Source organism: Mus caroli, chromosome 5, assembly GCF_900094665.2.
Source record: "Mus caroli chromosome 5, CAROLI_EIJ_v1.1, whole genome shotgun sequence".
In the NCBI taxonomy this organism is placed as follows: Eukaryota; Metazoa; Chordata; class Mammalia; order Rodentia; family Muridae; genus Mus; species Mus caroli.
This window is the reverse complement of record NC_034574.1, coordinates 99,209,786-99,222,649: the sequence shown is the minus strand read 5'-3', so window position 1 is coordinate 99,222,649 and position 12,864 is coordinate 99,209,786. Positions and strand designations below refer to the sequence as shown.

The following is a 12,864-nucleotide window of genomic DNA, read 5'->3' as shown; positions in this document are numbered from 1 at the left end:
TTCCCCGGTGCTGGTCAGACCGGAAGAGGGTGCTGATCAGACCGGAAGAGGCTTGTGGCCCTACTCAGGCCGGTTTTCTGCCTCCCCAACCAAAGCAGTCTCAGGTCCCGCGCGATTGGACTGGAGCAGAAGCTGTGTTCCACTCACCAGAATTCTCAAGATCCTGTGGCGGGTGTCGTGGGCAGCTGGCCGGTGTCAGCCAACCCCGCGCCCCAGCCACCCCGGTGCTGGTCAGACAGGAAGAGCTGCATAGTTCTTCTTGAAGGGCCTTTCATCTTGGTTTCATTTTATTGACATGAACAGTCTACTAACTCAAAGAAGCTATATGTCCAAGCTGTGCACTAACTTAGATAGAATTATCAATGAAGAGAAGTGATAGCATATACAATGACTGTTCCTTCAGTAAACATTATTAACTGCTATGTTAGACGCCACTAGCCCAATTGTTGCTACAGGAGGCAGTCTCTTAATGTGTAAGTAGCAACAATAGACATATGTAATAGGACCTTCATAACTTGTCACAGGCTACAGAAATGAGCAATGTATCTGGTTTTGATTACCATCTGGAGTAATGTCAGCAGGTGGTCCCTGAGAAACTTGCAAATCTGAACATGTCCTGTGGGTTCTATATTATCACCATGCATGTTACTGTTGTTGGCACTTTTGTGATACCCATGGTTGTTGCATAAAGTGGGTGAGTTTGAGATGAAAGCCAATTACACCAGGGCACAAATTCTTCTAGCTGTGTCCAAGAGGGTTCTTGACTTCTTCTATGTTTTCAACTGAAAAGTACCCTAGGGATGTCTTCTGGGGCCACCAATGCTGGCTGTGCTGAGATCTCTGCCTTACTGTTTTCTATAGAAAGCTCTTTCATATTGTCTTGCTGAATGCATTTACATTTTATTTATTTATTTATTGTCATTTGTGGGTGTGATTTTCTGGGTATGCAGGAGCATACTGGTGGGTTGAATCAGCCTCAGGTGTCTTCCTTAAGGAGCTCTCTGCCTTGTTTTGTCTGTTTGATTTGGTTTGGTGGTGGTGGTGGTGGTGGTGGTGGTGGTGGTGGAAGCATGTTCTCTTACTGGCCTGGAGCTCTCCAGGTAACCCAGTGAGCCCTTGGTATCTGCTCCCAGCTCTGAGATTACAAGCATATTCATATTACTATGCTGCTGAGTGGTTTTGTTGTTGTTTGTTTTAAATATGGTTTCTAAGTATGTTCTGCCATGATTGTTTATGTATTTATTTTACACATGGGTTCTATTGATGCAACACCGTTCCTCAGATTTGCAAGGCAATCACTTTAGCACCTGAGACATCTCTCTAGCCCTCAATCTTCATTCTTTTGAACAACTCCTATGTAGTAAAGTGCTTCATTCACTCTTTTAAGCTTAGCATGCTTTGTTTTTGCTTTTGTTTTTTTGTTTTTGTTTTGTTTTGTTTTTACAACTCTGGTGTTTCCTATTGTCTTGTTGCATTTATTTTTAGAGACATGTGGACTTTTGTTGGGCATTTGTGTCCTGGCAGAAGATGGCTAAGTGACTTTTCTTCCCAGTGGGCAGTGGTGTGTTGGCTGAGTTGGTTTCCATCCTTCTCACTCTCTTCTTTTCGACTGTGTGTCACATTTTTATGAACTGTATTTTTGAGCCACCTACTCCGTTCCTTTTTGACATATCACCCCATTCCAGTCCCTTGTCCCTTGTCCCTATTTTGGGTTATACTAGTCATTGTTATGAAATTAATATTCAGTAAAGCCAGTGTTTCAGAAAGGAAATGAGAATTCTTTTACATAGTAGTTAGGAGCTGAGCTTCTTGTCTTAATTTTGTTAATGATATCCCGCCTGCAATCACCTGACTTTAACCACAACTATAGACTTAAAAGAGTATTTTTAAAACATATCCATGCCATTTTAGACTATGTTGTTGCATATTTAAAAAGCCACTCTTTCTGTCCAATTGTTCCAAAACTTCTCAAAAGTACAGTTGATAATACATAATGTCTCTGTGCCATGAAACTGGGCTTTAGAGAGTTGATTCTGTTCTAAAAGCAATTTACCGTTAAACATCAGCAAACACATTTCATTTAGTTAGGGGGCTTGTTTGGGATGATCCTTTTCAGGCATCGAAGGGTTAAATTATATATCTTTCCCAGTTGTCACCATAATTCTAACAATTATTATGAGCTTAAAAATATCGATCCTGCCAGGCAGTGGTGGTTCATGCCTTTAATCCCAGCACCTGGGAGGCAGAGGCAGGCAGATTTCTGAGTTCGAGGCCAGCCTGGTCTACAGAGTGAGTTCCAGGACAGTCAGGGCTACACAGAGAAACCCTGTCTCAAAAAAAACAACAAACAAACAAATATCAATCCCTTCTTTGTCCTCAGTTCTGCCCCCATATGTGCACCATTACTACTCTGCATTTCTGTGTTACAACGACACAGAGGATTTCCACGATCTACTTTATCCAAAGAACATGGTGCACACTAGACTGATCTCTTTATTGGCCAAAGTTTAGTTGTTTCCAAATAAGACATTTTCAGCCAGATGTCGTCTGTGCAGTGCTCGAGTTCTGGGAATCGGCATTTAATCTCTGGTTAGCCGAAGTTTAGTCAGCAACATTGACGCCTCTGCATCTCAACACTGGGATTTCTCTGTGGGACACAATTCCCTTCAATCAACTTAATATCCCATCCTGGTCTCTAAGGGACAATAATTGAGTTTAGGCTAGTTTTAAATAGCAATAAGGACAGGGGACCCAGATGGGTGTTTCATTGATTAACACTCACCCTGGCCCAAGGCCCTGATGTCACGCATTAGATTAGGACATTATGAAGAGAGTGGCAGAGTTTTGGGACTTTATTCCTCTCAATAACATTCTTTCACATATTAAGTTTATCCCCCCTAGGTAGCTACTTTATCATGCAGAAGGCCTTAATCCACTGATGGGACTCTCTGCTCTCACTTTGATGCTGTCTCTGTTTACAAGAGTAATGCAGGCTGTGTAAGACAAAGTGCTCAGGACACGCACAACTGAATAGGCTTTCAGATGGACAGTGATCCGCCTGAAAGCCTGGAGTGTGTGAGCACACACACACACACACATACACACATACCCTCACACAATCGCACACAGACACAAATCCACAGACACACATGCACACACAGACGCCAGCAAAACGAGCCTGCTTTGAAATGAAGTTATGAGTCCCGAGTCCTGAAGAAGCAGACATTAGGATTTCATCAAGAAGGCCCAGAGTTACTGATCTCCTTGTTTGGCACTTTATCTTTTCTTGACCTTTGACCTCCCTTTCAGGCGCTCTTCAAGGCGCGGTGCACGTAAGCCCTTCTGCTGTTCTTTCAGAAGCAGGGTTGCTGCCATCCCCGCGGGTGAGTTCAAACAGCTGCTGGAACCAGTGACAAGGTTGGGCACAGATTTGGTATCCTGGCTGGGAAAGAGATTACGGGTCAGTCCCCAGTGCCGGCAGACAATAGATTCAAGCAGTTCAGGATTTTTTGGATATCCGAAAAAGATTTCATGAAATTTGTAAAGATCTAACAGTGTCTTGCAGATTTCATGTGGTCTAAACAGCTTATTCTGCGCAGAACCCTCAGCAGCAGCGAGTGAAAGGCCTTTGCACAGCTCAGCAGTCTTTCTATGGTGGGCTCCTCTGGAACAGTTTAATTCCGCCATGCTGGTGAAATGAAGCAGGTGACCACTTATATTTAGATGCATATCTTTCAAGGGCATCCTGACTTTACCTTGAAGACTCGAGTTCACACCAGGAGGCACAGGTGACCAGGAGTGCTTTTCAACCTCCAGAACCTGGCAACTCATAGGAATGTACAGTTGAATACTATAAAAAAAAAACTACACCATACTATAAACACATACTATAAGATGCACACGATAATGGTATTTTGGCAAGTTAAAAGGTTTATGCTGTAGACAGCCTGATATGTATAGATATGTGATGATAACATTTTCCCACAGAAAGAAAACTATACAATATGTCTATACATATTGTATGTATGTCTAGAAAACTATACAATATGTCCTTCACTGTCTAAGAGCAACTCTTCTTTGGGATTTATCTAGACTTGAAAGTATTAAAAAATAATATTCTTGTTTCCTACTGCACTTGCAAAGAAAGATATGATTGCAGGTCAAATTTGTAATCTTCTGAAATTCTAAACACCTGCCAAATCTTCAGATCAAAGGCCAAGAACCAGGCATGGTCCTTACACACTATCTTGGGTATTTTCCTTCTTCACCAACTTTTCTTTCAAGATCTTTGAACCTAAGTTTGCAGGGAAAGCATATAGTGATTTCTGTGTGTTGTACACAGTAAGAACTCAGAGGCATTCTCATGTCTAAAGATACACTCATTCTAAAATGCAGAGTATTTGCCATACCCAGTGTGTGTCCAGCCCCAGAGACCTTTGGACTTGGTTAGGATCAGAGCCAGTAGCCTTGACTCTGAGCCACCGCTCAGCAAGAGGCCTGGGGGTTTACAGGATCAGAGCTGCTTACCTGCTGATCCAGGTGAGGCCCCGATCCCCCCCCCACCCCCCTGCAGTGTTGCTTACTTAGGGAGAGTGGCATTGCTTAGCTCTCTGGAGGCAGTGGCATGATTTGGGAGGCATACAATAGTGGTTTATGCTTCTCTTTCCAGAATTAACCAGACTCCTGCCAACTCATTGGAATTAATTCACAAAATGTTATTGAAATCACAGCACTGTGGTACAATACATGATTCTGACCACTATTACATCAGTCTATCCTGGCCTTCCTACCAAGATACCCCTCTGTCCAGCCAGGACACAGGTCATACAGAAGAGTTACAAAAGTAGAACAGACTTCATGACTCCCAGTGTTTCATTACTGAAGGTCTTTTTGTTGTTTGTTGTTGTTGTAGATTAAAAGCCGGGGCTAGAGCCAAAATGAACTGTGTAAGTACAGCCAAACTTCTCCAGAGAACAAGCAGGAAAGGTGGGGATGGGTCCCGACCTGTGCGGTCCACCTGAAGGCAAGTGGGTTTTCATGCACAGCCTTTTCTCTTAGGTGTTGGGGCATACCTAATGATTCACACTAACCACTGTGGCAATTAAAAAGCATTAGGGTGGCTGCCTCTCCCTGACTTTTGCACATGGCTTCCATTGTTATAATGATTGCTTCTGTGATAGTCATATGGATTTTACCTGTGCCCACAGAAGCAGGAGACGTCTATTAGCGAATTACATTCAGCCCCAGTGTTTTCCGTCTTCAACGGTTCGTTACCACTTCTGGGAACGTGGATGTAGCACAGCCATGATCCAACTCTTAAATAATATGGGGTGGTTGCTGAAGTTTGATTTTTTTAAAAATTCCTTTCGTGCATTCAAATGACCACCTGTGCGAGTGTTTTTATGCCTGTGATGTGTTGGGAAATGAGGCTGTTGGTTTGAATTACTAGTTTAAAGTGTTTTTGTTTGTTTGTATTTTGGTAAGGTAATAATTTGCTTATCTCGCCCTGGTGGATTTGGTCCCTCGAATTTTCTGACAGTCAAAGTTTAGCTCAAGTTTTACTCCCTCTGCCATTAACAGATGGCATGCAGATCTAAGCATAAGCTGGGGCTCTCAGGCTACAGGCAAAGGGTGAGGGCTGCTCCCCTGTGGACACCCTCAAAAGGGCCTAAGCTGGAGCAGCACCAATGAAAAGGTCTAAGGCTGGTGTTAATTACACAGAAACCACACAGAAAGTGCTGGCTGTTACTGAGTTGAGAGGTTGGGCATCTCTTCTTCCCCAGATAAAAGGTTTGCTGTGAGAACACTTTGCGGGGGACAATGCAGTGCGGATTAGCATAATCTCTGCCGTGTCCTCAGAAAGCCATCGGGAGCTGCTTGCCACTCCTCTCATCCCTTCCCTCTAATGTCTGGATTTAAGGAATGGTATTGTGAAGAGTCAGCTTTGTCCCGGGAGCCTGACAGTTGTATTTTCCCGCCTTCATGTGATCATCCCTGTTGCTGGGCTCCTGCTCTCTGGGTAGGCAGACAATGGAAGGAAAAACGAAGTGTCAGGTCACTGACAAAACCTCTCTGGGCTACTTTATTCTTCATCCAGACTCTGGAGTCATTCATTCATTCATTCATTCATTCGTAAAGGCATCTTCTCATCTATACTCCCTGTTTGAATACAGGAAAGTCCCTTTAATATTATCCTGAGGAAAATGCAGAGCAAGGGACACTGATCTTTGGAGATTTTGGGTGACTTTAAATTTTAAAAAATGCAAATAACATTCAAATTGAGCTGTCTCTTCCACACTTTAATTAGATATTGAAGTATTGTTCTTATATTTTATATCAGAACGTGGACTGCTGCTAATGTGGCTATTCAGACGTCTATACTTAAAGCCTTTGGTGTTGAGGTTTTTTTTTTTTTTCCATGAAAAGAATTTAGCCACTTGCACAATGCAGCTTAATGCGGTCCTCTTGGGGGCTGGTCCCGTGGCTAATGCGCGGGTTTGTTGGCCACTTTGATCCTGGATGCCCTGTTTTAAGTCTTGCTAGGACTGGTTAAGCTTGTGCTGTTACCCCGGGGATAACTTGAGGTTCTGAAAGTCATGAGGCACGGTCCCCAAGATCAAAATATAAAAATAGGTCCGGGGTCAGGGAACTCAACAGGGCCCCGGAAGCTCATCACTTCTACAGCTGGAGATGCTCTCTTATGTATTTAGAATTCGCCATTAGGATTCTAAGAAGTAGTGCAGTATGGGATTGCTGCAGGGCAGGCTCTTTGAATCTTATTCCTGATTTCTTTTTAAAAAACCAGCTACAACAACCCAACTTCTGGCTGCTGACAGGAGACAAGGCAAGTACAAGAAGCGCATTAAGAAGCAGCTATGTCTGTCAGTGGCCAGAGAAGGGCTGGGGTGGCTGAGCTTGGACTTTGGGTAAAATCTCCAGTTTCCTTATTATACTTGATGAATTTTGGGGAAAGTCAATGGTGGTTTCTAAAGGCCTAGAGAAACTGCTAGTGTGGATGGAGATCTTGACCTCCAACATCAAGTTTGCTGATCTTCCCAAGGTTCCACCCTGGCCACCTGGGGCCGGATCTGGTTCTGCATCTTGACACAGTGCCTGTACCCAGGTCACACTCTCCCCTGTCATATTTCCTTAAACTTTGTCTTTCTGGCATGATTCGCTTAAATGCACCTGGTTCTCTTTCACAAGTAGCTCATTCTATGTCAGTCTATAATCTGAACAAAGTTTAAGCATCAGGGGCAGCCTGGACTAGCTGGACTTCCATGCATGCAAGATATGCATGGGTTTACATGTGCAAGACAGTAAAACATAAATGTCAAGGTGTTCCCAAAGTATATCCTAGATGATTTAAGAGATGTTTACATTGAAGTTATATTGTGCTTTTTCTGTTCACTTGGAAGTCATACTGTGATGTGACATGATTCATTGGAACCAAAGGTCAAGCCAAGTCTCTCTCATGGCATTTAGTGTGGTGTGTAGACAGAGGGGAAGGGGTACTTCATGTGGAACCTGACCCATTCAACCAGTTCTGGACCTACTCCGTCAGCTTGGTGGCTGACCTTTGATGTTGTCCTGCCATCTGTATGGTGGACTTGGCTGTAACTCCATAGTTCTGTAGGAGGGTTAAGTAAGCCTTTCCTCTTGACTGCTAGATTTAGATATGAAAAGTTAATGGTAAGGTGGCACTGTGTTCCTTCTGGAAATACGCCAGTGAACATTTACTCATTCAGGAAATACCCATGGAACACTGATTACAGACGGGACCATCGGGACCCAGGACAGGCGTTTCAAAAATCTGCAAGACACAGTTCTAGTCCTCGAGGAGAGTCCTAGCAGGATGGACCCATCAGAAACCACAAGACTGATGCACTCAGGAACTGATGAAGTGCTTGCTTAGCACCCACAAGCCCCTAGGTTCAGTCCCCAGCCATGGACCCTCCAGGTGTGGTATCACATACCTGTAATCACTCAAGAAGAGGAGAAAGGGGGAGGCTGGTGAGCATTCTTGGCTACATAGAAAGTTTGAGGCTAGCCTGGCATACACAATACCTTGTCTCAGAAACAAAACAGAACAAAACAAAACAAACAACAACAAAACCCAAACAGACTAAGGAACTCTAGCTTCCCCAGTAAGTACTGTTTGAGGACCTACTATGTATGCTGCACTCCACTGAGTGTTTTGATAGTGTTGGTGGCTCACTGAGCATAGCATAGCAGTACGTTTGGGAAGACAAGGCAGATACAATGAGCTCTTCTATGTAGTAACATAAGACAATAAAACACAAATGCCCATTGCCTAGGGTGAATGGTGTTAGCCATGATTTTTAATGATGAGTTGGGTGGTCTAAGTCTAAACATTCTTTGAACCTTAAAAACCTATCATTCCATCTTCCTATGATACCTAGCTTTATCTAATATGCATTGTTGTGATAAATATTATTATTATGCGACTAATGTTGGTTCTTATTAATCTCATCAGGAAGTAGAAGGCCAAATATTTGCTTGTAGGTTAGTAGCTGACTAAATAGCATGCAAGTAAGAGTGTTAGATCTTTCAGTTGTGTATCTCAGATCACACCGGCTTACCACTGCTTCTCTCCACACAGCCAGTGGCTTTGAATCAACAAGCATATGTGTTTTGAATGAACATATCTGGTGCATCTTTTTCTTCCCAGCCTGGTCAAATGCCTCACCCATATCAGCTTAAACATCTTTTGGAATCCGATGTCCTCCTTGGTGAAACATTTGTCTTGGATTGGGGAAGGGCTTACAGTCCTCTTGCCCCATCTTGGTCCCCATAGATAGTTCAAGGTATGTGTCTACAGAGCATCCTGAAGTTTATTCTCTGTTCCATTCTCAAGTTCTTTTGGGTTAATGTTTCTGACTTCAACTCCAAGAGTCCAGTTTTCTAGCCTCATCTGTAAAAATTCTTAAAAAAAAAAAAATCCTTTGCTATAGTTAACCCAGTGTCTCCGCAGCAGGGTAGTGTCTTGTGCTTTCTGCAGTTGGGAGGGATTTATTATTTATTTATTTATTTATTTATTTATTTATTTAAATGAAGTTTGTCCTTATTTCCATTTGTATGTGGGTCCTGAGGATGAAGCTTAGGTTGCTTGCTAGGCTTTCTCAGGAAGTGAAAGTACAGTATATACTTGCTGGTCTAATAAATAGTGTTTTAAATAATAAAATAAACAAATTCTTCCAGAGCATCTATGGAAGTATCAAACTAATGGTAGATGTTTCTGTAGCCCAAAGATTTTTTTTTATGTATTAGTCTGGAGCCTTTCTTGTTTGAAACAGAGCACTAGCAGTCTCGCTAATATTGTAACTTCTCCCTCAATACCCCATGGACCAGCGGAAACAAGAAGCTGCTGGGTTATACAATGTATCGATGGCACAGATTCCTCTAGCATTGTGTTGGAATGCTTTGCTGTGACTGTTTGTTATTCTTTCTTTTACCCCTTCAGTATGCTTGCCATGACCAAGCTAAGATAGCAGCAGTCATGAGAGTGGGCTAAGAATGTGTCCTGCCTCAGGCTCTGCCTGCTTTGGTGTGACTGATCACCGCTCTAGTGTTGGTCTTGTAACGGAATTGTCCCTCCATCATGATCTGCTACTTCAGATCTGGTTTGTGTTAAATGTGATAATTTTGGTTTCTGAGCTGGAATGGAGCTGGGTGAGCCGACTCCTGAAAGTGGAATGGCGTCCTAAGTGATCATAGAGAGTCTGGTTTCTGAGAAAGATCCTGGGAAACATTGAAACACCTACTACAATATTTCCAGGGTGACCCAGCAGGATGGGTAACATTCAGAAAAGAGATTCAAATGTGGAGCTGGCCTAGCTGTGAGAAAGGAGTGGGTTAGGAGCTAAAGACACCTGTGATATGAAAGTGTATGGCCTCTTTCAGACTCTGGATTTCTTTTTGTTTGTTTGTTTGTTTGTTTGTTGTTTTCAAGACATGGTTTCTCTGTGTAGCCCTGGCTGTCCTGGAACTTGATCTGTAGACCAGGCTGGCCTTCAACTCACAGATATCCCACTGCCTCTGCCTCCAATGTGCAGGAATTAAAGGTTCAGGCAGCAGGGGAAGAGATAGACTGATCCAGATATGGAGATGGTCCAGCAATTATTTTCTCTCAAAAACATAAGAACTATGGAGGTTCCCTGGGGTTGCTCCCAACTTTCACTGCTTCATAATTGGAGATCACAAAATTAAATCAACTACTTTCTCTGCCCTAGATTACTCATGGTGGAATGGTAGGGGTCATTTGAATTTGGTTTACTGAGTAGGTGTCTCTGCTGGTATGTGGTATACAGCACTGGGGTGTCTCTATTCTGAAATTTAGGCAGAGTGGCATCAAGGAAAGCAGTATGTCTGGGGCCTGTGGAGTCACGGCTCTGTGAAATCAAGGCATGCCCTGCCTGCAGTGATGGATCATTGTGGAGATGAAATGGTCACTGTATTAGGAAGTACCAAAACGCCATATAATTATAACATTTATATTTGGGAGGCTGATGGACATGATACAAAATAAGTACTTTTTTCACAACCTGGGTCATTAAGTATTTAATCTGGTTGGGGGCTGTTATCGGTACAGCAGGAGCTCAGGGAGAAGCTGGTGTGGATTACTGTGGCCATAGGAATGTTTGCTTTATTCCTGTTGCTATGTGCAGTTCGTCTCCCGTCTTCCTGAACGTCTTCATACCCTTGAACAAAGCGGCCCTAGTTAGTTCTGGCTGTCTTTGTTCCCTGGCAGTAGTTTAAGCTTCCATTAGGCTGGTACTCATTGAAAGCCGACATACCCATTTCTTTTACGTATTTGTACAGACATAGAAGTGTGTGTATTTGGGTTGTGTTTCGGCAGGGTTTGAAGTCATGTTCAAAGATTTAAAAAAAAAAAAACCTGAATGACTGAGGACACGGAGTAGAATTCTAACCTTCAGTTTGTGTGTGAAATCAAAAACATGCAAAGTTTATGGGAGCTGAGCTCCATCTGATCATTCCCACATAAAAGTCTGAAAGGAAGGCCCAGAAAGCCGAGTCTTGTCAGTTTGAATGTTAGTTAAATAAGTACATAAGATAAATGGTTCACAGAAGGTTACCGCTGAATTCCCAATCAGTGTGCACACATGACTATGCCCCACCATCTCCTGGCAGCTGGAGCCTGTTGGATTTCTTACTTATCCTGCTTATGAGGCAAGGTGTTTTTTGTTTCTGTGCGTGCATGTGCATGTATGTGTGCATGTGTGTGTGCACATGTGTGTGTGTACACGCTTGTGCACTCATGTACATGTCTGTGGGTATATGTGTGAACACGTGTATAGAGGCCAAAAGTTGATGTTGACATCTTTTTCTACCTTCTGTATTAAGGCATGGTCTCTCACTTGACCTCAGAGATTTCCCATTTGGCCAGCTTAGCTACCCATTTCCCTCTAGGAATCTCCTCTCTGCCTCCCAAGTACTGGGACTACAAGAAGGCTGCTATGCCCCACCCAGCACCTACATGAGTTCTGGGGATCTAAATTCCAGTCCTCTTGCTTGCTTGGCAAATGTTTTACATGCTGAATCATCTCCCTGCTTTAATGTTACTTTTCATGGGGCAGCTTTATTATGTCCACACTGCTTTGCCTCTGAAATAATAGGCCCACTAGCTTAAACTCCCTTTGTTCCCCACTGAGCATTGCTTAAGGAGGAGTGAGCAGCCTGACACTATTGTCAGCCCTGCTTGGTCCCCTTCGCTGCTCTTCCCCAGTAACTTTTCCTCCTTGAAGGCTGGACATCAGTGGACTTCTTATTTTTTATCTTATGAGAGAAAAGAAGTTGTAAAGCCTAAAATGGGGGTTCTTAGCATTGAATAACAAGCTGGACATTGGGGTGTTATGGATGGTGGAGTGTTCAGAATGACCCCAGATAGTTCTTGCCACATAAGAATGCTCGTTACAATAAAAACAGTGCCCTTTAGCTCATTGATTTTTTTGGACAGTGGTTCATCTGCTGACAGGTATAAAGTTGGGCAATGTATGTGGTAGGTGAAAGCAGGGGCTTTCGAGTCAGACTATCCTGAATTCGAATCTTGTCTCCATCGCTTGCTTTCTCCACTGCTCCCTGAGCCAGTCGTTTGCTTTCGAGGAGAAAGCAGCCTAAGACCTACCATTCACGGTCACTCACTCACTGACTGGCATCAACATTCCCTCCGCAGGTAAGTGGACACTCCCAGCCTGTTGGATTTCTCACCCTCATTTGATCTCCTTGTATTGGCTCAGCCTAGGAACTCCATTCCCCGAGGAAGCATCCATGCTCATTTTGAGGGCAGGAACTCTGCCTCAGCCTTGTTCAGTTCGACCCCCATCCCCACCTCTGCCTGTTAACTCTGATCACCGCCTGTGTCTCATTTGGCACAGTGCCGATCACCCCTTTTCTTGGCTGAGAGCATTCCACTCACGGACATACTACACTGGTTTATCTGTTCCCCACCAATGGCATTTTGAGTGCTCTCACCCCAGGCTTTCCACATTGTAAGTAATGGGGCTGTGGATGCTCATATAAGGACCTCTGTGCATCCAATCATTCCAGTTTCTCCTTGGTAGGTACCTCTCTAAGAGTTGATGGACTCTGGAAGGTTTGAGGACTCTGGAAGGTTTCTGTTTAACTTGAAGACAAGTGACAAGTGTTTCCCAGAATGGCCATAACAATCTACATGGGGTCTGGTATCTTAACACCTTGGTTAATGGTTAGCACTTCACCACTATTTTCTCTCCTCTCCTCTCCTCTCCTCTCCTCTCCTCTCCTCTCCTCTCCTCTCCTCTTCTCTTCTCTTCTCTTCTCTTCTCTTCTCTCATCTCCTCTTCT

At 43.5% G+C, this 12,864-nt stretch overlaps 2 long non-coding RNA genes across 2 annotated transcripts in view; one reads left to right on the top strand and one right to left on the bottom strand.

Annotated features, from left to right (window-relative positions):
• Positions 1–2,842: 2,842 nt before the first annotated feature.
• LOC110294818 lies at positions 2,843–4,697 on the bottom strand. The gene is made up of 3 exons (XR_002377982.1): positions 4,584–4,697; positions 4,193–4,294; positions 2,843–3,442 (listed from the first exon to the last, which is right to left on the bottom strand). It is a non-coding gene; the product is annotated as an uncharacterized LOC110294818 (long non-coding RNA).
• The window catches only part of LOC110294817, a 48,361-nt gene continuing 39,968 nt past the window's right edge, over positions 4,472–12,864 (top strand). Inside the window, exons 1-2 of the long non-coding RNA XR_002377981.2 lie at positions 4,472–4,539; positions 4,913–4,946. This is a non-coding gene — a long non-coding RNA (uncharacterized LOC110294817). The remainder of the gene's footprint in view (positions 4,540–4,912; positions 4,947–12,864) is intronic.